Source organism: Microtus ochrogaster (genome assembly GCF_000317375.1).
Source record: "Microtus ochrogaster isolate Prairie Vole_2 chromosome 14 unlocalized genomic scaffold, MicOch1.0 chr14_random_1, whole genome shotgun sequence".
Classification (NCBI taxonomy): domain Eukaryota; kingdom Metazoa; phylum Chordata; class Mammalia; order Rodentia; family Cricetidae; genus Microtus; species Microtus ochrogaster.
Genome location: NW_004949096.1, coordinates 5702440 through 5729997, shown reverse-complemented (window position 1 = coordinate 5729997; position 27558 = coordinate 5702440). Strand labels below are relative to the sequence as shown.

The 27558-nt window shown below is 35.7% G+C and overlaps 1 protein-coding gene across 3 annotated transcripts in view; it reads left to right on the top strand.

Annotated features, from left to right (window-relative positions):
• The window catches only part of Ano3 (anoctamin 3), a 232220-nt gene that overhangs the window by 80950 nt on the left and 123712 nt on the right, over positions 1-27558 (top strand). Inside the window, exon 1 of one of the 3 annotated variants that reach the window (XM_005364063.3) lies at positions 8373-8512. The exons of 1 other annotated variant lie outside the window; for it this stretch is intronic. The gene's annotated coding sequence lies outside the window, so the exon portion shown is untranslated. One more of the 3 variants, XM_026787772.1, reaches the window with a different exon arrangement.

The window sequence follows — 27558 nt, the reverse complement described above, 5'->3', positions numbered from 1 at the left end:
ATGATTCTGACTAGTGGCGTTATTGTATAGATGGATTTTTCTTCTATTTAAAATTTTACTTGCTAGCCATGATGCAACATTTCTAGAGTGGTATTTAGTACAAATGGTAAATATTTTCTTTTTATCACTGCTTTTGCTAATTTAACATGGTTATTTGAATGTCAAAGTCTCCATAGGCTTGAATTGAAAACTTACTTGGTCCCCAGTTGGTAGAACTGTTTGGGAAATATTTTGGGGGAGGTATGCCACTGCTTGCAGATTTTGAGGTTTCAAAAGACTTGTGTCATTTCAAGCTAGCACTCTGATTCCTGTTTGTGGGTCAGGGAATGTGAGCCCTCAGTTACTGCTCTAAGGCTATGGCTACCATCCTGCTGTTGTACTCCTTATATATGATAATAAACTCCTCTCCCTTTGGAACAGCAAGTCCCAAATAAAACCTTCCTTCTATAAATTTCCTTGGCTGTTGTATTTTATAACAGTAGAAATATAACTAATATATTTAATAAAATTAAGTACACATAAATAATTCTTTGGTTTTAGGAGTCATCTTCAGAACAAGGACTTGTATTTTAAAGTCTTTTGGATATTAAACTTTTACACTGTTGGCTTCTGATATGACAAGGTGATAGTGATAGCATAATATGACCTATTAAGAAAACCTGTTACGTTTGGTACTCTAGAACAGAGAAAAATGGTAAGCACATTAGATAACTTCTATTGTCCAAGGGTTGGGATACAACTCATGGAGAAAGCCAAGGGGCTATACAAACCAGAGATATCATCAAGTAATGTCTAAATCTGTATTCTGCTGGTATTCTCTTTTTTTTGTTGTTTGTTTTTTGAGATACACTTTCTCTGTACTTTGGAGCCTGTCCTGGAATAAGCTCTTGTAGACCAGAGATCTGCCTGCCTTTGCATCCAGAGTGCTGGAGTTAAAGGAATGCACCACCACCACCCAGCTTAGTATTGTCTCTAAAAATCCATATTTGACATATCAGTGATGTGTAGAAGATATAAATTTAATCACTGTAATTTTGTTTGGATTTTAAATATCCCTTTATCAATAGGCAAAGTTCATTGAATTGGCATTACAGGTTTGTTCTTTTTTTTTTTTTTTGAATACTGAAACTTTAGCAAGAGAGATTTGAGACCAAATCAAAGCTTTGTATTCAAATAAAGTTTGAATTCATGTTCTATCTCTTAGGATCCTTCCTACATACCAAAGAAAGGCTTAAAGAGGTTAAAAGAGCACCTATATCAGCGATTAATGATTATAGTTGTACTAGCTGAGATAAAGAAGTCAGAAACTTGGCATCAACATTAAGAGGATTAAATGAGCAAACTCAACTGCCATTTAAAGATAAGAATGTCTATGCCCATAACCATGAAAAATATTAGGGAGTGAATTTTTTTTCTTAGCATGAGATAATAGAGGCAATCTCCAATACTAAATGGCAAAATGGTGACTTATAACAGCAATGAACATAGAATTAATTCTTCTTCAGATATGAAGACCCGAAAAAATGTGTCTGATTTCTACCAAATACTCAAAATGTTTCTTATTACTTGGAGTCTAGATATAAGCTTAACATAAATCACTTTATATTTTAGAAAAATACTTAAACTCTTTGAAATAGTTCTGCTTTTTCAATATTTTATTTTTGAAAGTGTTGAGCCAGAGAGATGGTTCAGCAGTAAGCATTATTTCTCTTCTTTTTACATTATATGAAGTTTTTATGTAATATATGTTGATAAAATTTTCCTCTTACCAAACTCTTTCTAAACACTTCCAATCTCCCTACCCACATAACTTTATGTCCACAATTTTTCTTTCAAAAACAGAAAAGCACAAAAATTTAAATCAAAACAAACAAACAAAAACCAAGACAAAAATTCCAAAACAAAACAAAAAGCCCACAAAACAAACTAACATAAAATAAGGAGTAGATTTTGCATTGCCTAACTACTCCTGGAGGTGGGGCCTATGTTGGAGTGTTAATAACATATACTCTGTTACACTCTGTTGAAGAAAACCGAATTTTCCCTTTAGAAGCAAGAATTAATTTCAAGTTGTTTCTTGATTAGGCATGGGACTTTGTGTACATGTACTCCTCCTAGTGCTGAGACCTTCACTGGCTTGAACCTGTATAGGCCTTGTGTATACTGTCACCAATTTTATGAGATTGCATGTGTATCAGTTCTAATGCATCTGGAAGACATGAGTTCCTTGGAGTCATCCATCCCCTCCAGCTCTTACAACTCTTGCCTTACAACTCTTCCTTTTCATAGATTCAAGGTTCTCAAAGGGAGGGAATGAAGAAGATATCTCAGTTAGAGCTAAGTGTTCCAAACTCTCCAGTTGTGGGTCTCTGTGTTAATTTCCATCTACTGAAAGCAGTGTCCATGATGAGGGCTGGCTTGGACACTGATCTAACCCAATACTATTGCCGCAATTGTGTGACTGAGAAGCTTTAGGAGACAATTTAGTAGGGCAAACAAACAAATAAAAAACAAACAAAAAGTCTAATAAATAGTTAAATGGAAAGAATTAATCTGAGGGCAGGAAAAAGAAATTCTAAAGAAAATGACAGCTGCTTTTACAATCACTTGGGAAAGATTTTCTTTTCCTGGTTTATTAATGTAAAGAATACTGGAAATAAATATTGACAATAAGATCCCACAGAACAAGAATTCTTCTTCCCTTCAAGTAGCCAAGGCTTGTGTAGCAGCCAAGGCTTCTATGAGAGGGAAGTATTCAGAGAATCAAGTATGTGCTGTAGAGGACATGGTTTCCTGTCAAGCACACTAAGAACTTGTTCTTGACTCAACACTGGGGATGTAGAAATTGACTAATGAATTTCCAACTATAATCCTGAACTATGAGTATATTTCCCTAAATATGGCATCTCCTTTGAAATGATGTTGAATATCAAATCAGACAGTACAGGCTTTATAGACAGGAAACTCTTGGCATGAATATTTTAGCAGTTCATTAAAATTGGATTACATGGAGATTCAATTTGACTAGATCAAGTGCTATGGGCAGATGGTGCTCATTGTTACTCAACTAATAATATGGGTAATTTTCTGTAAGTGTGGATACACTGATCACATTATAGATGTTGTAAGAAAAATGCGGCTTCTTTAAATTTCTAAATTGCCTTTCATGTGGACATTGCTAAAACTTTCATTGTCATAAATACTCTTGGATTATAAATTGCATACAGGGCTTAATTTTCTAAATTACTGCTGTCACAGAACTACTATACAGTGCACAAAATACTAGTGACACTACAGTATTTCCAGAATTGTAAAAAATGTGTGACTTAGAATACAAGATGAAGATGAGTAAATACTTGGCTACATCTTGTTTCTTCTTTCCTTCCTTCCTTCCTTCCTTCCTCCCTCCCTCCCTCCCTCCCTCCCTCCCTCCCTCCCTTCCTTCCTTCATTCCTTCCTTCCTCCCTACCTTATTTTCTTCTTTCCTTTTCCTTTCACTTGTTCTTTCCTTCCTTCTTTTTTATTTACGTATTTATTAGTGGAAAAAATTATTCCTCTTTGGTTATGGATGTTTTCTCCCATTGTACTATATATACCCAACTCTCATTTCCTATTTCTTTTTATAAGTCGGAAAGTTTATTGACCATCTATCTTTTTTTACCCATTTTTTAAAATTTATTTATTTATTAAAGATTTCTGACTCTTCCTCTCCACCGCCTCCTATTTCCCTCCCCCTCCCCCAATCAAGTCCCCCTCCCTCGTCAGCCCAAAGAGCAATCAGGGTTCCGTGCTCTGTGGGAAGTCCAAGGAACCCCCACCTCCATCCAGGTCTAGTAAGGTGAGCATCCAAACTGCCTAGGCTCCCACAAAGTCCAAATCAGGAACAGAAGGAGAGAGAGCAAGAGCAAGGAACTCAGGACCACGAGGGGTGCAGCCACACACTGAGACAATGGAGATGTTCTATTGGGAACTCACCAAGACCAGCTGGCCTAGATCTGAAAAAGTCTGGGATAAAACCGGACTTGCTGAACATAGTGGACAATGAGGACTACTGAAAACTCAAGAACAATGGCAATGGGTTTTTGATCTCATTTCCTATTTTGTCTTAAGACACTGTCTTACTAACTTGCCAAGGCTAGTCTTCAATACATCCTGTATTCTAGGGAGGCCTTACATTTTTGATTGTTCTGTATCAGTTTTCCAGGTATCAAAAGTGCAAGATCACTCTATCTGCCCTGGCTATAAAGATGCTTTAATTGACAACATTATGCTGGACATGAAATGAAGAAAAAGCCTTTGATCCTGTAATAAAAGTTAGGTTTACTAGTTTAGACATTAAACACAGTAATGTTAAAATTAGTACAGAGTGACAGAAATGAATTTAAAATAAACTGGCATGCTAGAATATACATGTTGGGTCAATGGCTATATTGTTTTTTTTTGTTTTTTGTTTTTTTTTTTTTTTGGTTTTGGGAGACAGGGTTTCTCTGTGGCTTTGGAGTCTGTCCTGGAACTAGCTCTGTAGACCAGGCTGGTCTCGAACTCACAGAGATCTGCCTGCCTCTGTCTCCCAAGTGCTGGGATTAAAGGCGTGCGCCACCACCGCCTGGCTCAATGGCTATATCGTTGATCTTCAACTATATAAAATATAAATGTGAACAGAAAAATATCTGCAAAGAAATTTAATATTGACATTTAAATGATGAGTAGTACTGGTAATAACAAAAATGGAAAGATGATCAATGGATTTTAATTAAATTAGAAAATGGCTTAAAGCATGACAAAATCAGCCCTGAGCTACATACCAAAACCTGCCAGTTTTATTCGTGGTTAAGAGGTGTGTTTATTGAGCCAAATTTTCTGGGAAATGAGTTGGTGATGATAGGGAGTTGAAAGTAATAAGTAAATGCCTTAAAATAGCTTGCACCTTGAGTCCTAGAAACTTATCTTTAGAATTTAATTAGATGTTTGCCCAAATAATTAGGTTAAAGATGGTTCTTTCACTGTAAGTGGGGAGACACTTAAAAACTCAAAGTTAAGAGACAGAAATCTTTAATAAATAAATAAATAATTTAAAAAATACCATTAAAAACAGTAACACATTCAATCAAACCTACTGTTACAAAACTCACCCAAATACTTACTGATTATAGAAACTTATTGTCATTATAATTCTATAATAGAATGCTGCTATAAAATTAACACATGAAGCATGAAGCCAATAATTTCAAAAATATTTCACTTTTCCATTTTATTTTCCTGACAATTAAACAATCTAAAGCTTACTCTATATAGCTTTATATTAAAACCATGTGTATTATCATACTTCTGTTGTCATATAAAATCTTACTCAGCTAGTAATAGATCTAGAATTGAAAAAAATCTGCTTCCATGAAGCTGGTTTTCCAGTTTTCAATCATGGAAAGGTGACAGGAATACAGAACTCTTCATCTAGTACATTTGGGAGGTATGTTTTTGTGTCTTCCTCTAGTATGCATTCATCATTTTATATGCAACACCTCAACTCTCACAGAGACAGTAAGCACTTCTACTATCATTACAGTAATAAAGAAGTAATATTTGAGTTGCTATTTTTTCCCAAGTTATGACTAGGCAGAGGTAGTACATGTCTAGCAGAACATGTCTCTAAAATTCCAAAAGCTTTATGCTTGAAATAGATAGTTAGTGGTAGGAATTGAACCCAGACATGACTCAGTCATTTCTAAAACCTTAGTTAACTGCTCTAAAACTAGGTGCTCAACATTTTCATATTTCCATGGCTTATTCACAACACCCCAGAAATATAATGGCTTGCTTGAAGTTTGTTCTTGTATAAACAATAATCAAAGTAAAAATAGGAAGTGGGTTATTATTGCTTCCAACCTCAGATATAGGAAATTATAATCTTTGGACTAACATAATATTCCATGAATTAAACATTTTTAGATACATTTACTCCCCTTGCCAATTAGGAAACAGAAACAAACAAAACCAATCCAGCACATCCCTTACTTACACAAAAATCCCTACTATTGCCAATAGTAGCAATTGGAGCATGAAGAAATCCAGTAGGTTTCCAGAAGAGTCAAGACACAGAGTCATTTTGCAATGTGAGAATAAAATTAGTGGAGTGATTGATATTGTTCCCAATGCTCTGAAAAAATTTTCCAGAAAACATGTTCCTCTTTGGAAAGACTTATTTCACAAGGAAAACAGGGAAATAAACAAGAAGCTAATGCTATTCTCTCTCTCTCTGCAAACAGCAATGTTTGTCAACTAGACATATAACAAGCTTTTGAAATCATTAATTATTTAATTATTTACTTACATTATTAATCATATCATATCCTAAAATAAATTTAAGATATTATGTGTGTATACATGTATGTATGAGTGTGTGCGTTTGTGTGTATGAGTATGTGTTTGTGATGTGTATGTGTGTATGTATGTATATGAGTGCATGTGTGTGTTGATCCTATCCATCCCCATTTGCTTCTTTTGTCCTCCTCAGACTCCCACTAAATACCTTCTATTTCCCAACTACTTTCATGTCTTTCTCTTTTACCTTTTCCTTCTCTTTCTCCTCACAGTTTTTAAATTGATGTGTTGTATAAAGCATTTGTAGGAGTTTACTTATTATATTGTGGGAAACTTAGCACTGACTACCCTGCTGAAAAGAAATCATTTCCCTCTATAACTGCAGTAGATTCTCAGGGATAGATGGGCCTGCTGATATTGGGCTCCTCCTCAATTAACAACAGAATGATGAGGGGCCCTGACCTGTGCAGGTCTTGTAGGTATCAACAGCTGCTATGTATTCACAACTAACTGCCAAGTCAAATACAAAAACTATGTTCATAATAATTTTATCAACTCTCTAGATCTGAAAGTGTACTCCTTCTTCTATCATAGCGATAGATGTGTCCTATTTAGGAATGGGCAATAAACAATTCCTTTGTCCTGTCCAATGAAATATATATATTTGCTCAGAATGGAGAGCTACTCAATGTGTATAGAGATGAAGACAATTTGGCTATGTTCCTATTTAGCAAAACAGTAATAGTAGATTTTCCACTAAAGCTCATGACTTTGACAGTCAAAAGTTTCTTATTAGATGTACATATCAGGCATCAATTTGTTCCCAGGGACACATCCCTAATCTGTTGGATTTTTTCCATGAGTGCATCAGAGTTCATCTGGTGGGTAGATCTTCTGCCTAAGATTAAGTTAAAGGAAACTTTAACTATGAAATGGCAGCTGCAAACATTTGTCTATGGAAATTTCTCATATATTGATTTCAGTCATCTATCATTTGATGTTAAACAGACTCAAACTTTTGTAAAAAATCAAAGTTGCTATTCTGATAAGATCAATTTGCAAACATGATGATTAATTTAAGGCCATAGTCAATAACTGGTCATTTCTTGGGTACATTGTCTTATCAGTCCCAACTCCAAGCTGGCCCAAAGAGGATTTTTGGCAAAAATAAATGCAACCTTCCATTGCATGTCACTGAATAAATTATAATCAATACAGCAAAATTGGTGAATTCTGTTTGTTTTTAGGTAACAATTAACTCTATTACACTTGGACTACAGTGCATCAACCTAAAGCTAATATAATGCAATGTGGTGTGAATTTTCATGGATGCAGGATTTCCCAGAAAACATGCAATTTCTATTGTTTTTTAATTTAATTCTTTTTGGTATTGATTTTTGAGGGTTTTTTTTTGAGACAGGGTTTCTCTGTGTAGCCCTAGTTATCCTGAAACTAGCTATGTAGACCATGCTGGCCCCCAAGTCACAGAGATCTCCATGCCCTTGCCTTCTGAATGCTGGGATCAAAGGTGTATATACAACAACCTCCCAGATTAGTTTTCTTAACTGGGTAAAAGTACAAGGAATTTTCCTATAAATGCTTAAAAACAAAAGGAAATACTTTTAAATTCCACTAAGATACCAAAAAAATATGGTTAGATTCACCAATAAAAAAGGTCACACTGCCAGACCTCTATTATTTAAACAAAAAAATATCCGCTTCATTTTGTGTCATCTTGTTCAATTCATTCAAATGTCATATGTAATGGATTATTTAAAATTGACAGTAAAATCATCAAAATGTCACTTGCATTATAGGATTAAATGTCACTTAGATGAATCATACATCGACACTATTAACCAATGACACACAAGGCAACCCTGCTCTGTACTTCAGCCACCCCCTACAAAAATTAGTAGAAAGCAATACAGAAGTTCTTATAAAGAGAGGCATTGTCTCTTCTTTTAAAGTCATTATTCATATCCAAGCATTTAAAGAGTTGCCTTAAAACCTTCCAGTCAAATGCTTTGTGCAGCGTTCACGATGTAAGACTCCAGCTAATGGATCAAGCAGGAGGAGGAAGGCAGAACTTTGAGCTGTCATGCTGAAGAGTGCTTTAAAGAAGATTGTCATTTGAGAGGGTTGTCAGCAGTGGAGGGTTCCAAATGCAGCTGAACCCGGGATTCTGACTGTGGTATGTTTAAAAGTGTTTCATCGAGGAATTTTGTGTTTCCTTTCTGTTTGTCTGAGCACGCATAGGGAAGCCAATTAAGAATAGCAGACGTTGGTTTTCAAAGGTGAGAATGGAGAAGTTTTACATTTTTATGATGCTTAGAATGTATCTGTTAAAATCTTAGAATGTATCTGCAGTGTGATCTAAATGTGTATTTGATAATCACCAGTGTTTACCTTGCATGCAAAACAATCATCTTTCTGTGAAGTTGAGGCTGTGCTTAAATGTATTGCTAGTGCTTTCGCTGAAAGGCTGTCCAGAGATTCTACCTGCTGCCGATCTTGATATTATGTAAAGCAGGATTTTTAAGGATGAATATTTTCTGGTCATTCTTAAGGCATAGTTTTATACATGAATTCTTTGTTAACATCAAAGCACAAAGTCTGGGAAGCAATACTTTAAGAAAGGGAAACTGAATATTAAACTTTAAACTACATATATGAACCGAGGATGAATTTCACAAACAGGCTAGTAAGTGACATGTTTTCAATCTGCTATCTTTATTTTCCATGCTGTTGAAAGTTATTGTTAAAGTATTTACCATTTACCTAAGCTTTGTTTTCATTTATTTTTTAAAAAAATATGAAATAATCTCATTTGAAAAACAGAAAGTCAAAGTCTATATCTGCACTCATGGTCAGATCACTTGAAAATCAATAGTCTTTGACGAGGAAGGAAGTGTTCATTTTTAAGAAAAACAAGTGCTTAGAAGATTTCTTGTGTGATATTTTTCATAGCGATCAGTGACTAGAAAGGGATATGCAAATATATTCTCTAACTAATTCTGCAAAGGGAATATTCAGAATTCACATGCTATATAGATTTATTGCATTAAGAACACAACAGAGAACCACAGTTTATATGCCACCATGTTATAATGAAAGCATTTGGCTTTAGTTTTTCATTAGATAAAGCAGAAACTCTTTTATATTGACTAAACAAAAATAAGAGAAAAAAAGAATAAAATACTTTCAATATAGCACTTAGACTAATATCCGTTACACAGTGCAAATTCAAAATATATTTTGTTTTTCTTTTGTTCATATTTTTGCTGTCTCTCTATTTAGGGACTGTGCATAATTGTTTAGTAATATTATTATTTTAATGATATGTTTTATTACATGTATTTAGAGAATGCAAGTCACGTAACTTAGGCATTTGGAGATTCCACTCCATATTATCAATCATTATCTTACTGTCTTCTCCATAATCCTATACTATGGCAATACTCAGTGAAATACACATATCTTACAGAAATCGTAAGTGTGAAAATACACTGATTTCTTTTTAAACATAGAAAATAAAATTGTTATGGGAAGAATATATCTAGAAGCCATCAAGTGTAATAAATCATTTAAATCAATTCATTGAAACACCCTGAAAAAAATAAGAAAAGTCGAATTTTTTAGTTTTTCTCCCTCACCTTAACTAATTCAATATCAGCTATAAGTCTAAAAAATAGCTTCTTATCTGAGGATATTTTTTCAGAGAAAAATGTAAGTTGCATAATTAAAGTTGATATGCATAAGAAATGTTTAACATTCCTAAAAACAGAAATATCTCTAATTTCAGATTCAACTATAGTTTTTTCCTTTTGGCATTTCTTCCTCAAAAAAAAATGAGGAAAAAGTAGAAGTGAGATTACATTCGATGATTTTTCAGACTCAGTTCTCACAGTCTAAGAAATTTGGGCTACAACAAGCTTTAAAATATTCATGTTTCTTTTTCTAAATAGATACCTTATAACAGAGATTGAAAACTTGTGAGTATCAAAATTACTGATAGGAATCGTTTAAAAAAGAAAATGACAGCTTCTCATAGCATTGGGTTCCACTGAGGTCCAAAAATTTGCAGCTTTAACAGAGGCCCAGATGACGCTGAGTCTTCTGCTCAGGTACCATTTTTGAGAGCCATTACCTTGCCTTTGTCTTTAGCGGCTTCAGTCTGCTGTGCGTCAGGTTGTACCTGGCAATTCATTGATTAAAAAAGAACAAGCAAAGTCTCTCACTTTCAAAGCTTTACGCATAAGAAACGATTAAGTAAATAACAGGCAAGTCACTGCATAAGCATGGTTACTGGTTGTCTCTTGTCACTGGAGGGATCTAGAAAGGCCACCACCCAACCACAGCAGCTTTACAAAAGGTGGAATCTGGCCATGAGGACAGGAAAGTGGGGGATTAACACGGGGGAAAAAGGGAATGACCCGTATCAGGGAAGTCGAAAAGCCTCCATGAGGCCTTGGGTGTCCTCTACGCAAGGAGAACGCAGAGAATGAGCATGAGTGCCCCAAGATGAGAGCAGAAGAGGCACTTGGGCGCAGCGCTGGAGCGATGGTACTGGGATGCTCTTCAGAGTCTATCCATTTTGAAGAGGTCTGTGTTCCAAAGGTGGCCCTGCCCCTGCGCTATGGCCTTGCGCTAGTCCAGGTGGAAGATGGGAGTAGTTTGACAAAGAACGGATGGTATGAACGGTGAACACGGCGTTGTGTAACCTTGAAAGGTAGACACTGCTCGGACATACAAACATGGAGGTGACTGTATTAAAAATAGCATTATGATGATTATGATTCAGAAATAAGGAGTGGAAAAGAGTTTAGAAAGCAAAGTGAAGATGATTTGTCTTGAGATTGGTCTGCATTCGTAGTGGGGCTATGGGAACACCCCCTGGTTTGTTTATAGCAGTAAGAAAGACAAGTATAAGTATGAATTTTGAAATCTATAAATCTAAATATTTTATAGACTTTAAGGTGAAAATCTTAAGTTAAAATTAGTTGAGGTGGTGGTGGTGTGTGTGTACATATGGCAAGGATGAATGAGGGATAATGGATATTAAATGTATATAATGGGATTGAGGTTCTCAAAAGGTTTGTAATTTTTTGGAAATAAAAACAAACAAGAATGTGCTGAAAGCAAATATGAGTGAGTACATCCCATGTTCCTCTTTTTGGGTCTGGCTTACCTCACTCAGGATAGTGTTTTCTATTTCCATCCATTTGTACGCAAACTTCAAGAATTCTTGTTTTTTACTGCTGAGTAGTACTCTAATATGTATATATTCCATACTTTCTTCATCCATTCTTCCATTGAAGGGCATCTAGGTTGTTTCCAGGTTCTGGCTATTACAAACAATGCTGCTATGAACATAGTTGAGCATATACTTTTGTTGTATGATAGGGCCTCTCTTGGTTTCTAGCCATAAATAAAGGACAGTGAGCTTATAATTCGCGATCCTAGAGAAGCTAAATTAGAAGGTGAATCCAAAGACAAACATATAGGCATCCTCCTGAATATTAACCTTCATCAGGCGATGAAAGGAGACAGAGACCCACATTGGACCACCGGACAGAAATCTCAAGGTCCAAATCAGGAGCAGAAGGAGGGGGAGCACGAGCAAGGAACTCAGGACCGCGAAGGGTACACCCACACACTGAGAGAATGGAGATGTTCTATCTGGAATTCACCAAGGCCAGCTGGCCTGGGTCTGAAAAAAGCATAAAACCGGACTTGCTGAACATAGCGGACAATGAGGACAAATAAGAACTCAAGAACAATGGCAATGGGTTTTTGATCCTATTGCACATACTGGCTTTGGGGGAGCCTAGGCAGTTTGGATGCTCAACTTACTAAGCCTGGATGGAGGTGGGCGGTCCTTGGACTTCCCACAGGTCAGGGAACCCTGATTGCTCTTCAAGCTGATGAGGGAGAGGGACTTGATCAGGGGAGGGGGAGGGAAATGGGAGGCGGTGGCAGGGAGGAGGCAGAAATCCTTAATAAATAAATAAATTTAAAAAAAAATAAAAAAAAAGAATGTGCTGAAAGGAATAGCACTTAAATGTTAGAGTAAATAAGGATTATGCTCTCTGTTTTCCAAGTTCTTTCAGATGTGAATTGCTCCTATCTTACCACCCTGCCCACAGGCCTTGAGAACTCACTCCTAGCCTTACCCATTCCTGCTATGCTACACATGGAGTTTACTTCGCCTAGGAATGCGAACACGCGCTCTGTTCTCGCTGCTAGTCTTGTTTAGGACTCAAGTCACATTTTCACTTCTGAGCCAAGTTTTCTTTCTCAAGACAGTCATTTCATCTTTGCTGTCACAGCACTTAAACTGGCTTTCTCCACCTCACAGTGGAACAAATCTCACAAGAGTATAATATGTTGTCCTTTCTTCTTCCTTGACTAAATTATTCTCTTCAAGGAATGGCACCATGGAGTATTTTTCATTGCAATTATCTCAACACCTTGCACAGACAGTGCTGACTCACAACAGGAATGAGGGATGAACTCCTTAAATGAGTGCATTACCAAAAGAAGGGAGTTGAAAAACATTGTAGCTCAAGGTAATATAGAGCCACCAGCGTGTGCTTCAAGGCTGTGGCTTAAAAGCTTACTTTTAAAAATAGAGATTGTTTAAATTTAATTTTCTACTAAAACTGTGTATTAGTTAAATGATTAGAGGAATTAAGAAGAATGTAAAAATAATATATACTTGGCATCGTTGTGGAACTGAGCAAAGAATAATTTAGTAAAATAAATCTAAATCATCATTTGGTTGGAAACAAAAAATAATAATTGTTGCGGGAGGTCCTTCCGCTCCTCCAGCCTATAGCCGCTGAGATACCCGCCCATTGAGGCGTGGTCTCTCTCCCTTTAAAAAAGCGGCCACTTCCTTCTCTCGCGCTCTTCACTTCCTGCTCGGCTGGCGACTAGACGCCCTTCCTGGTTGTACAGAGGGCTGACGGTGATCTGTAAGTTTTTTCCCCTTTAAATAAATAATACCCTATTAATCATAATTCCAAACTGCTGTGGCATTGTTTGTGACTTAATCCTACAAATAATAGATATATATCCAATTATACAAATGTGTACATACACATATATGTATGTTTCCATAAAACTGTTTCAGCCCCCTTATAACCACATTAAAAGCAGGGCACAGTTACCATTCTTCCTGTAGGATTGCTGAAAAATTCTGTACTAAATAAGGTGGAGAGGGATGGAGTACAATACTCACCATCTTCCTCTGGCCCTGGCAAGCCTGTGTACTCTGGCACACCTAGGGCATCCACCCTTGTGCATAGTCCACATGTACCCCGTCCTTACATACATGCCTATACTCACATTAACACATGTGAGATGAATAAAATACAATGAAATAGAAATGCACTCACGTTGCTATAATTAAAAGTCAGTGATTTCAGAGGTTAACACTATCCAGGAAAAAAAAGCAGTACTGCATGGCAACTGTCCTCACAGGTTGTCTGACCCTCTGAGAAAGAGAATGAAATCAGGGGTAGGGAAAGGAGAGACAGAAGGAGAAAACAGATACTGAGAATATGTGCAGTAAATAAAGGGAAGCAGGAAAACATCCTGGAGAGTGGATGTGTGTAATAGATCCTGAGGTTTTTAGTCTATTTTCCATAGATGACAAACTCTGATTGCTTCATTTACCTAAACAGGTAGGATTTTAGTTTAGAAAATAAAGAGGAACTTCATAAATGTTATGTTACGTACCTGTAACCTAAAACAATAAATACCTAGAAAGTTGAGGTATAAATAATTAGCACTATTCTCTCTGAATTGGGAAATAAGTGCTGTGTTTGAAAGGGCTTTAGCGTATCCAGGATGAAGGCTGTTCCTTACACTTACCAGGTATTGAATGGCAATGGAAACGGAGAATAAAATAGATACCTGATGAATGTGCACTGCCTCAAATCCAAGACAGCAGAGGGAAAAGACTGTCTAGACAAAATTGGTCTCTGTTTTTGTTCTGAGGAGTTTCTAAATTATAAGCAAAAACAAATCAATATATGAAAAATAGCAGCTTCAAATGGGGCACATGGTAGCACATGCCTGTGACCCAGAACTTAAGGCAGGAGCTGTGCAGTGGGACTGTTCCAAGTTTCCTTAACCAAATGCATTGGCCTCCATCTTGATAGTTCATATAAACTAATATTTTTCTCTGTCAAGTTGTTCTTGATTCATGCAGAGTGAAGTAGAGATTACACTTGAGATATTTTTAAGTTCTATAGAATACTTGCAGACTGATCTTTGATTTTTGAATTCATCCACTTTGAAGTAAATTAGATACAGATAATTTATAGGTGTATGCCAGAAAGTAATCTATTTAGAAACCACCTGATGTCAGATGTTTTCTTAAAAAAAAAAAGTGACACACACAAGGTTAAATAAGTTTCATTTGTATCTTTGTCTGGATTCTGTAGCTCAGGATAGAGCACTTGCCTAGATTAACCACAGCTCCAGGTTCAGACTCTAGTACCCTGTGTGTGTGTATAAAATTTTGTATCTTACCTTTTCTTATTCATTGTGCAAAATAGTAGGCTTCATTGTAACATTTTGATATATATTGGTAACATATGTTAACAATATTTACCTCACTTACCTTATCTTGTTTTCTGTCATCCTCTTTTATCTTTTTATTCTCAGATATTTTCTATTATAAAATTTTATGTTTGATCCTTTTAAAAATTTACATTCTGCATTTTAGACAAAATATAAAATATTCTATAAAAATTTTTAAATTTTATGTGAATCAGGCTTATTTTGTTTAACAGGGTGACTTCAGGTTCCACCCATTTTCCTACAAATGCCATGGTTTTTATCTCAGGAATAGCTGTATAACCCCATTCCATTTAGTATAACATTTTTATCCACTGAGAGGCTACTAGGCTCATGCCATGATTTGGAAATTGTGAATACATCTGTGAAATGTAAATGTACACATATGTGTTGCATGTTACATAGGATTCCTTGACGTATAAACCCAGAAGTGATGTAGCTGGATCATGTGGTAGTTCTAATGTTAATTTCTGGGGAACCTCCACACTGATTCCACAGTGGCTGGCCTAATTTACATCCCCACCAAAGGTGTATTCAGCCTGTTTTGCCTATTAACAATTAGTTTTTGGTTTGTTTGTCTGTTTGTTTCTTGATGTTAAGCATTCTGACTAGGATAGAACAGAATCTCAATGTAGTTTTGGTTTGTATTTGGTGGCTGAGAATATTAAAATATTCCATGTGTTTATTGCACTTCTTGTGAGGAGTGTTTCAGTTCATTTGTCTGATTGTTGATTGGGTCCATTTAGTACTTAACGTTCTGCATATAGTCTCTCATATGAACACTGTGGTGGCACACGCCTTTAATCCCAGCACTCGGGAGGCAGAGGCAGGCGGATCTCTGTGAGTTCGAGACCAGCCTGGTCTACAGAGCTAGTTCCAGGACAGGCTCCAAAGCCACAGAGAAACCCTGTCTCAAAAAAAAAAAAAAAAAAAAAAAAAAAAAAAAGAAAAAGTTCATCTCCAGTTCTGTAGCTTGTCTCTTTTCGGTGCAGGAGGCTTTGACTTTGATACAATCCTACTTGTCAGTTTTTACCATTATTTTCTGAGGTATCGTGTCTCAAAACACTTTTGTCTCCATGTCTCTTCAAGTAATTCTCTGTATTGTGATGAAGTAAATATCTTTAAAATATATTTATTAAAACATCACAAGTGACGTTAATTGTCTACTATTGTATATGATTATGATTACTTAACATAGAACTGTAGACTGGCATTTATAGTTGTGATTATTTTCTCTGTGATGTCATTGTATTGGGTGATATTTCCAAAAGTTGTAGGTACGTATTACAGAACTCAAAATATTTAAGTGATCTTACACAGATATTTCCTTTTAGAATTTATAAGGTAAGTATGTATTTGTTTAATAACAAGAAGATGTTCAGACTTAGCTATTTGACAGCATCTTACAATTCTGTAGATGGTACCAGCATATTCAACATCAAAATGAAACGGTTTTATTAATGAATGAGAACTGCTATAAGCAAAAGAAACACAGATAGACTCAATGAGTAGACAAACTTGTTAATATTTGAATTTCCTGTGTTCCTCTGATAAGCCTGCACAGTGGTCGAGGTGAGCAGAATGAGAGGCTCTAGTAAAAAAGGAAAATCATCAGCCAAGCGCTTCTTCAATTCAATTATAAAGACGCATTCCCACTTCTGTACTCTTAATCATCATTATTTAATGCGGTTGTCACTGCCCTCCAAACACCATGCTAATTTGTAAAGGGCCTTTAGAAAATTTCTGCTTGGTTTTCAAAGTCCCAAGAAATCACTCACAATCCTCCTTCACCCAGACATGATTGTGTTATTAATTGCCACACCATGTGATTTTTTATAACAAGAGGTAAAATACAACAGAAAAACTACAGCTTTGTAGAATGGTGTGGAAAGTGGTGGTAGTGTAGGGCTTTAATGCCAGCACTCAGGAAGCACAGGCATGCGGAACTGTGTGAGTTCGAGATCATCTTGATCTGCAGAGTAAGTTGCAGGACAGCCAGGATGGTGATACAGAGAAATATTGTATAGATAGATAGATAGATAGATAGATAGATAGATAGATAGATAGATAGATAGATGAGCAAGAAAATAAGCAAACACATAATTAAAATACAATCTCAAATCCAAGTCTCCATACTCCAAAACATGCTCTCTTTCAGTGCTCTGGTCTGATATGATGGGACCAGCCAAAGTTTAAAAAAAAAAAGGACCTAGGACTTACCACAGGGCAGGGAACCCTGACTGCCCATTGGACTGGAGAGGGAGGGAGAGAGGAGTGGGGGGAGGGGGAGAAGGGTTGGAGGAGGGGGGGAAGGGGGGGAGAAGGGGAGGGAAATGGGAGGCTGGGAGGAGGTGGAAACTTGTTTTTTTTTTCCTTTTCTCAATAAAAAAAAGAATTAAATAAAAAAAAGCACAGTTCTCAATATAAATTAAATGCTTAACACATTTTTTCTTAACAAATATATGTTAAGGGTTTTATAACCATGACCATTTTACTCTTCTGACTGCATTTGACTATGTCTAACTACTTTAAAAAGAATCTTGTTTGTTGGAATTAGGAATTCAACACAACATTTATAAGACACTACATCGTTTACCAAATACACAGCCTGCAGTATTTACTGAGGACTTTAAATTTGTGCTTGTATGTGTTCTTTCTTTTGAAGTTAATAAAGGCTGCTGCCTTAGTTAGGGTTCTATTGCTGTTAAGAGACACCATGACCATGGCAACACTTATAAAGGAAATCATTTAACTGAGGCTAATTTACAGTGCAGAAGTTTAGGCTGTTATCATCTTGGTGGGTGGCATGCAGGCAGACATGGTGCTCAAGAAGGAGTTGAGTTCTACATCTTGATCCACAGGCAACAAGAAGTGAATTGCAACACTAGGTATGACTTAAGCATAGGAGACCACCCCCACAGTTACACATGTCTTCCAACAAGACCATACCTACTCCAGTAAGACCACACCTCCTCATAGTGCCCTCTCCCTTTACTGGGCATTTCCTTTCAAACCACCAGTTGCCTTTAGGAGTTTTAGTATTTTGGCATCATTTTTTAATCTGATTGTTCTTTTTTCATATACTGACTTTTTATTTTCTACTAAACTATTTTCTGGAAAGAAATTCATAGACTGTTTAAAGGATTGTAGTGTCTGAAAGACAGACAATATTTTGATGAACTTAAAAGTTCTTTTCAGAATGACAATTTTGTTTGTTTTCTACACTAGAGTACATTACAAAAGATTCAAATCATCCAATCAGTAACAAAGAAGCATTGCCCTGCTTTCCACACTAGTATCCTCATGGAACATATTGTAGCTATTAAATAGAGATGATGGCATGAGCTCGGCCCTCCCTGGACCTTGGTTAGTAACATCAGTCTTTAAGACTCATATGACATATGCAGTGGTCTTCTTCCACACTGTTCTTTGAAGCACCCAGGGAATAGATCTCCCTGCCTGAACTTCATATGCTCTGGGTTATCTCCATCTGATCTCCTCTGGAATATCCTTTTTTTGTTGTTGGAATTGTGTAATTTCAAAAATTCAACCTCTTTCTTTCAGGTCTTGCTCTTTACCACTGAAAACATTAAATAAACCCAGGAGTTTTATTTAAGCTAACTAGTTAATAGGTTGCTATAGTTTCGTGTTAAACAAAGCATAGAATTTAAATAATTTCCAAGATGCACATTAACTCCTTAAACAGTGTAATGATGTCGTTTAATTTTAATGTCTATTAGAAAACAACCCACAATACCTAATGCTCATATATTTTAAATTAAAACTTTAGCAAGGTCTACATTTTTTAAAGTACAATCTCAAAAACAATACTAAGTAATAGCCCCATAGCTTTGTGTATATTATAATACTGTATATATGGAAACATAATGTTATATAAAGAGAGAGAACAGTGAGGAACAATACCATATTGTGTTTTGTCTAATAACTTCACAGATGATTCCACTTTCCACTTAGCACCACAGACGTCTGTCACTCACGTTAGCTCTTTCTTGACTTTTGTTGCCTTTTTTAATCTAAGATTTTATCTTGCAAATTGTTCACAACAAGTTTGCAAACAGACTCATTTTTATTACTGTATTGAATTTCTATTCAGAAACTTGGAAAACAATTTTACCAATACCCTAAAACATAGGTTATTTCTAGTCTTTCCTTTTTAAATTAGCCTAGCCTATAAAATAACAGATTCGTTTATAAGAATTTTTTATTTACATAGTTTCATTCTCCTTCCTGCATCCTGTTTTACTACCCTTATCTCCTTAGCCTACTCCTGTGCGCATGCTCACTTGTATCTTTTCTCCCCCACGAGTCTACCTTCTAATTTCTTATAACATGCATTCTAATACATTCTTCTCCATCCCTTAATATTGTTTACTCTGTCCCCTCTCATGGGCTCTTGTCTGGTTTCCAAGTCTCCACTTACAAAAAACCCTAACTAAATGAGCACATCTATCTATTATAAGCTAGGATCTGCATATGACAGATACCATGGAATATTTGTCTTTCTGAACCTGGGTTATCTCACTTAATATACTTTTCAGTACCGCATATTTACTACAAATCATTTTTTCTTTACAGATAAGTATTACCCCATTGCTTGAATATACCATGTTCTGAGTAATCCAGTCATTGGATAATGGGCATATAGGCTGGATCTGTTTCATTGATACTGTAAATAGAGCAACAATAAACATGAATGAGCAAATATATTGATTGTGGGATATACAGAGTACTTTGGTTGTAGAACCTGGAGTATAGCTGAACCATATGGTTCAGTGTTTAATGTTTCAAGAGGTCTCTACACTGATTTCCACAGTGTCTGCCCCAGGTTATATTCTAACCAACAAGTGTAGAATAGTTGCTCTTTCCCTATATATGTACCATATCTTTTATGATATTCTACTAGCATGATTAGAGACTCACAAAGTAGTTTTAGTGTACATTATAGTGTTTGTGAAGTATGGTGAACACTTTAAAAATATTCATTAGCCATTTTTTATTTCTTCTCAAGAATTATCTGTTCATTTTCTTGGCCTGTTTATTATTTTGCTATTTGGAGGAGGTTATTCAATTTTGCAGCTCTTTGTCTACATTAAACACTACCATCACAATTTTTAAAGTAAACAGGCACATCCACATGTGTGCACACATGCCCACAAAGTACGTAAGTGTTCCCTTGGGGCCAGCAATGAATGACAGAGACTAGAAGGGAAAGAGAAAATGGAGAATGAACACTAATGGACTATGGACATTTCTTTTATGTGTATTGAACCTTTCCAAAATGCAGTGGTGATCATTGTACAGCTCTAGTAACATAGTTAGTTTTTTATTCAAAATAGATAAATTGTTTATGAATGGTTTCCATATCAGTAGGCTGCTTTGAAAGAGATGTTGAAAATTTAATTAACTTGCGCACAATGAAATAAAAATGTGGGGAATTATATAAAGTGAATGTGAAACTGAAGACATATTGATGCCTCCATTCATCTCTGAAGAACTCCTCAAATAGACAAACCGTTATAGCCAGGAAGCTCCCAAAAGGCTTGGAATATTTGCCATAAATGATTTAACTAACTTCTACCTATCTTGACAAGAGGAACTTAAGTTTATAAGCAGACTCATTTGTCTATTGTCATATCACCCTAAACCTGCTGGATCACATCAGATCTAGGAGGTCAAGTAGGGACAGGCCTGGTTAGTACTTGAATAAGAGAACAAGCAAGACTATTACAAGGATTGCTAAATCCAGAGTTTCCCAGCCTATCAACCCCTAAGAGAAACCATAAATGAGCTTCCAGGAGTCTACTAACCCCTGAAGCTCGACAAATTATTTCCAGGCATATGTATGGTTGTTTGTCTAAATATATTCCCTACTGCCAAAGAATGATTGAAATGACTGGTTTTATGTTGATTTGTCTCTTATAACATAAGAAACACTATAGATGAAAGCTTCAAATAAGAAAGCAGCCCCCATAAAACAGAAGATCCCAGAGCTATAACTTACACGTTCAAAATTTATCATTTTCTCCTTGCAAATCCTTACTTTCAGCAATAAAAGTAACTCTGGATCGAGAAAGAATAACACATGTATAAAAATAGTTCTTAGGAGTTCAATGCATGTTAAATACCAGCTTTCCAAGTTCCTAAAATGTCTTGAATCTCTAAGTAAAATCTTTTTAAACAAAACATGATCATCTGCATGATAATATTAGCAAAACATGCTGGTTCATTGACCCTTCTTTCTCTTTCTTATGTCTTAAGCGATTTTTGTCCTTGTGATGGAATTTACAGCCAAAAGGATCAGAGAATTAATCACCGGATCGTGAAAAGTACTTTTCTGTAGATGCAGGAATGCATCTTTCTCAGAGCTTGCTTCTTCTGCACAAGCTGATACATTCTCAACAGATAAAAATCATCTTAATGTAAAGATTACGGATAATTTTCTTTCTGGCTCCTCAAAATAATTGAATATTAATAAATATGTAACTATTGATAATAACTTGCCTGGGAACATTGTGTCTTTCCTAATATGGGTGTGTTTGATATTAGACAAAAATTGTAGCTGAGGTTTTGATAATGGAATCTGTAATTTTGGCATTTCACATTACATAACCCAGTGAAATGATAGCCTTTGACTGAATAATGAACTGGGGCCACCCCCATGTTTCATTGTTGTCCTGTATTTTGAAGTGTCACCTTGATTTTCGTTGCAAAATTGAAAACAAATCCAATTTGGCTGTGTATACTCTGTGACCACTCTGAGTTGAGGAGTCCCTTTCTTTTAGGCACCTGCTTGCCTGTCATATGTTACAAGCATAGAACCCAAAGCAGGGAATAGCTGAATAGTTCACGTTCACTTACTCTATGCATCCTAAAAATATCTGCAGCCTGGATTATCTGACTCACTCTCCTTTCTAACCCTGGCACCTAGGAATTTTCAAAAACAAAGCCCACACTCGCAGGCTCTGCAAATGTCCTTAGGGCCGTAAGTGGATCAAGGGCTCAGGTAAGCTGCTGAACCGCAAATTATATTTTGCTCTTAACTTGACCCAGTGATTGTCAACTACCCAATGTTTATCAATGTTTTAACGTTATACTTTTTGCTTTATTCATTATAAGAGCTAATATAAAAAAGCAGAAATAGAAATTCAGTTATTTCTTGAAAATGACTTCATTGTACCTATGAGATGGCCAGTCATTTTAGTATTACTAAGTATATGTTGGAGATCATCATTGACATATTGTGTAAGTTCCTTAAGGGATACTATGACATTGATAACAGCAACAATACATTGAAATCATATGTATGATTTATTATTAAATGTTACTTTTAGTGAGGTGCTCTTAAACTGTATTTTTCTCTGCCAAATCTGGAATAGAACCTTAGCCACCCTGCTGTCCAGTGTGGGCATTCTAGTTGCAACTTAGGAGATGATTTTTATTACTGACGATACCATATGGAAAAGAGGTGGAGCTGGCACTGTGATTTGGAGGTAATGAACCTGGCCAAGTTCTTACCAGCACCGAGCATCTGCTCAGTATTGAGGTCAGAGGTTTGGCATTCCTAAAGCTCATAATTAAAGACTGTACAGTAAATTCAGCATTACATTTCTGGTGTATTTAGAGTTAATTAAATGCATATATGTTATTATATACTTTATTCTTTAGAAGACTTGGGAAATTAAGTTATTTTCTTCCTAATCAGTACTATTTTTAAAATTAAGAAAATATCTAGAAGAAGAAGCAGAATTTTTAACAATTAGAGCAACATTTAATAAATTTCCACTGTGTATAAATTTCTTCTGAATGTCAGTATATCTTTTCTTAGTTTATTTTAATAAGGATTTTTGGAAATATATGTACACATTGTTCATTAGAAAAAAGGTCTATAATGAGCTAATGGTGGGAGATGTTTGTGTCCTGAAATAAATTTAAATTGCATGCCAAGTCTCTGGGAATTCAATTTAGGAGTCTAAGCAGGAATTCCTGGTGAAATGTGGTGTCTTACTAACAAAATATAGACTGCCCTTCCTTAACTCAGAATTAAACTTACACAAAGATACACAGGAGGTCAAAATTTAATATCACTAATGAAAATTATGGAAAGGATATTTGATTTTTAATTTTTTTATAGAGCCCTTAGGACAGGATTAAAAAACAATCATATAATATGATAATGATCTTGTGCACTAGGAGCATCCAAATGATTACACAAATTGTAGAGGAAAATTGGACCAATCTGTCTGTTGTGTATCATGAACATTGAATTAAAGGAGCCACATAACCAAGGAAACTAAGGAGCCATTGCCAATCTAAGCCTTGCAGTCTTCTGAGAAAGCCTGAGTCATGTACTACTCCCTTGTCTTTGAGGAAGTATTTGTGTTGTTTACTGAATCCAGTTTTATAAAATGCAGAGAAATTCCTAAAATGGGCATAGTGATAACTGATATTTAAAATTTGCAAAAAAAAATGTCCTTGTGTGGGAGCAGATATGGGCAGCAGTTAGGAATTACACATACTGGGAATGTTCTATTCTTTCATATTATTGAGTGTGATTAAATAAAAATCTTCAGCCGGATGCTGGTAGCTCACACCTTTAATCCCAGCACTTGGGAGCCAGAGGCAGGAGGATTTCTGTGAGTTAGAGGACAGCCTGATCTACAAGAGTTAGTTCCAGGACAGCCACCAAAGCTACACAGAGAAACCCTGCCTCAGATAACAAAACAAAATAAAATAAAGTTTTCAGTCTAGAACTAGACTCAGTAATAAAGATTTGACTTGTGCAAGCTATTCATGTTGCATGAGTCCTTATAAAACTTTATCAATTGGTCCAGGACCTGTACAACACAGGACCATTTCTCCAGTCCCCAGATCTCAGTCTTATGGGGTAGAAGAAACTTGTTCTTCACAATTAGGGAGGAAGAAATCATCACAATCTATGAATAAGAAATGCCTTCATAAAAAGGAAAAGGCACCTTTAATCTAATAAATTCAAATAAATTAAAATTGAGAATATGACCTTCAAGTATAATTAAAAATAGTGAAAATCCATCTGAAGACAAAAATTGCCGATTTTAACATATATACAAATCAAAGGGCTTGCTTTCTAGAATGTATGTAGGACATAAAATTATTAGAAATGGGAATACAATTTAGAACCCCAATAAATGTCTACTATAAAAACTCCCTAGTTTTGAAAAATTGGAGAGTATTCATTCATTCACAAGGCACAAAATTGCTTTTGGAGTGATCACAAATCAATTTAAATATTGTTTATCAATATATATTGGAATCAAAAATAAACATAATGAGTCAACAGTTTTCTCATGGGTACACCTGGTAGAAAGACTTCTAAACAAGTACCACAAGATATATAAATGGATGTTTATTTTAGCTTTACAGTAATTAAGACAGGATGTTGTCAAATGTCTATCAACATGGGCATGATAGAACTTCTGTTGTATTCATACGCTATGATAATTCATGACAAGAAAAGAAATGCAAATGAATGAAAATTAGAAATGTATTTTACAGTTATACTATTTCATGAAAGTAGCTATACATAAATTACCTTATGTTTATATTTGGATAAGCTGAATATTTAATGATGCACCCTTTGTTGCTAAAACTGAAGAAAAGAAAGAATATCAGAATCATAACACACAAATTTATGCTGAGAATTAAGTATGGATGCCATTGTGATTAAGAGAAGAATCTGAAAAGGATTTCTGTAAAAGGTGCTTAGGTTTTATTTTTGAAATTAATAGTTGTTTAGGTGTTTATTATGCAATGTTTCACTAAACTATGAATTTACTAATTATTTTGTAGTAAATTAAGATATGCATCATATAAGCATAAGTAAGGGACATTGGTTTTTCCGCTTCTCTGTTTCCACGCTCAAAATGTTGAAATCAGTGTCCTTTGTATTATTTATCTATATTTCCAGCTACCTTTATCCTGAGAAAGTCAATTTTCTTACAAGCTAAAGGGCTATTGAATCACTGAGAAACAAGCAATACTCAAATACAAACTGAGTAGACACAAGTTTTGTGTACATTTGTTTGTTACATTTATGAGTGTGTGTTTTTGCTCTATAGTGTGTGTAGAGGTCAGAAGACAACTTACAGGATTTAGCTGTCTTCTTCCACCTAATTCTTCCACCAGTTCAGAGAATGGAATTTGTGTTGCCAGGCTTGTTGACAAACACTTTAATATGCTGAGCCATCTTCCTGGCCCCATATAATTTTCCAAATTTCCCCATTATAATAATATGGCATTTTAGAGTAAGTCAGGCAGTAATGTCTCTCATGCATTATCTCATTTAGTCTTAGAAATAATCCTTCACAGGTGGTATAATTATTACTCTGATTTAAAAGCTGTAGAATTGAGACTGAGCACTGTTAAACTAAATGAACAGGAGGCTGAGTTAATTGGAGCCCAAATAGTTTGAATACAGATTTAAATACCACAACCATTGTATCATATTGAATTATACTAACTCAAAAGTGTGGCCAACTGATAATAAGAAATCAGTATAGACTAATGACAGAATCTAATATTATGTTATAATCTTCACTAAATTTATTAAATTTGGCATGATAATGAAGCCCTTACTGGCTCCTGGCGCCCATTGGCCAGTTTCTTTCTGACTGTACCCTGTTATTCATTTTCTGTCATCATTCCTCTATATGCTGTTGGCAGTATTTCATTAACATATAAACATCATATGATTATTTCTTATATGTGTATCATATACTTTGGTCATGTTCACCATCATTACAAGTTTTTAATCCCTCTATCTCCTTTGCCATTCTTTCTTTTTCCTAAGAAGTCCCCAATTTGCTTTCATCTCTCTATTTTTTTACTTTGTTTTAAAACTAGATTTAGCATATGAGAGAAAACAGACTGCTTGTCAAAGGTAGATAAATATAATAAAATTATATAAATACAAGAGGGGAAATTAAGAATAAAAGTAAATGTTTACAACATAACATAAATTAAAATATTACTGAAAACAGAGTAAATATATGAAGGAAGGAGTGTGTGTGTGTGTGTGTGTGAGAGAGAGAGAGAGAGAGAGAGAGAGAGAGAGAGAGAGAGAGAGAGACTAGAAAGGTTTTGTAATGGATCTTGTAACATTTGGATCAGTCTGATGAAGGTGATATTGGATTGTAGCTAAGGACTTCTCTGTCTTTCTTGCTATTTATTTGGTGCTATATGTGGGTTATGGGGCAGTGAAAGACCAGGCAGGTGTTTTTTCATAGATGTATTTATGTTTAGAACATCCTACTCTTTTCATACAAATGTATATATAGATATATAAAGCAGCTACTGTCATTATGTTATTTTTAAAATGCCTTTGAAAAATCTCCACTATTGGTAAAGGTTTCTGTTGTAGGAGGCTGCTTATTTGTTCCCTGCTACTCAGCCCTGAAATAATAACACACTAACTCTATTATTTGCAATACTGTTTGGCCAATAGCTTAAGCATATTTCTGGCTAACCCTTATATCTTAGTTTAACTCATGTCTATTAATCTGTGTATCGCCATGTTGCTGTGGCTTACCAGAAAAAAAAAGGTCCGTCCAGCATCTGTCTCTGGTGGGGCTACATGATTTCTGATTCTGCCTTCTTTTTCCCAGCATTCAGGTTAGTTTTTCCCACCTAGCTATGTTCTGACCTCTTCTATAGGCTTAAAGCAGTTTCTTTATTTATTAACCAATAAAAGCAACACATAGACAGAAGGACCTCCTACACCAGGTTTCTTTCTCCATACATACGAGTCATAAGTCACCTATTCTTGAGGTATACTTTAAGATCAGCTTTTCTGAATGTTTCTGAGCTCCATGTCTTTCAAATGCATGATTGTTTTCAAAATAGTTGGAAATTAGTGGATGTCTAGTAACCTTTCAAAAACTAAAATAAACGCCATGACCAAAAACTAGCTAAGATTTTTTTTTTCTTGGCTTACACTTCCAGGTTGTAATTCATTGTTGAGGGAAGTTAGGGCTTAAACTCAAACAGGAACTGAAGAACAAGCCATCACATTTGCTGCTTCATGGCTTGTTCCCTGGCTCATGCTCGGCTAACATTCTTACACAGCACAGGCCCACCTGCCTAGCAATGGTGCCGCCCGCATTGGACTGGGTCCTTTCACATACATCATCCGTCAAGACATTTCCTCATAGACAGGGGCAAAGGTCAATTTGACTGAAATAGTTCTTTATTTGAGGTTCCCATCACAACCAGGTGACTCTAGGTTGTGTCAAGGTGACAATTAAAACCAACCACCAAAATAGACACTTGATAAATTATGTGCATCCCAGCTTTTCAGTAAAAGCTAATTTTATTCCATGTCCTGGAAGTAATAAATATAAAAATATTGAAAATAAATTAAACATATCCCACACTGACTGGAAAATACTTGAGTAATCTAAATCATGATTTCATACTTTGTCAATTACTTTTTATAAAATGTACTTGATGCCAGGCAGTGTGGCACGTGCCTTTAAGAACAGCACTCAAGGCCGGGCTGTGGTGGCACATGCCTTTAATCCCAGCACTCGGGAGGCAGAGGCAGGCGGATCTCTGTGAGTTTGAGATCAGCCTGGTCTACAAGAGCTAGTTCCA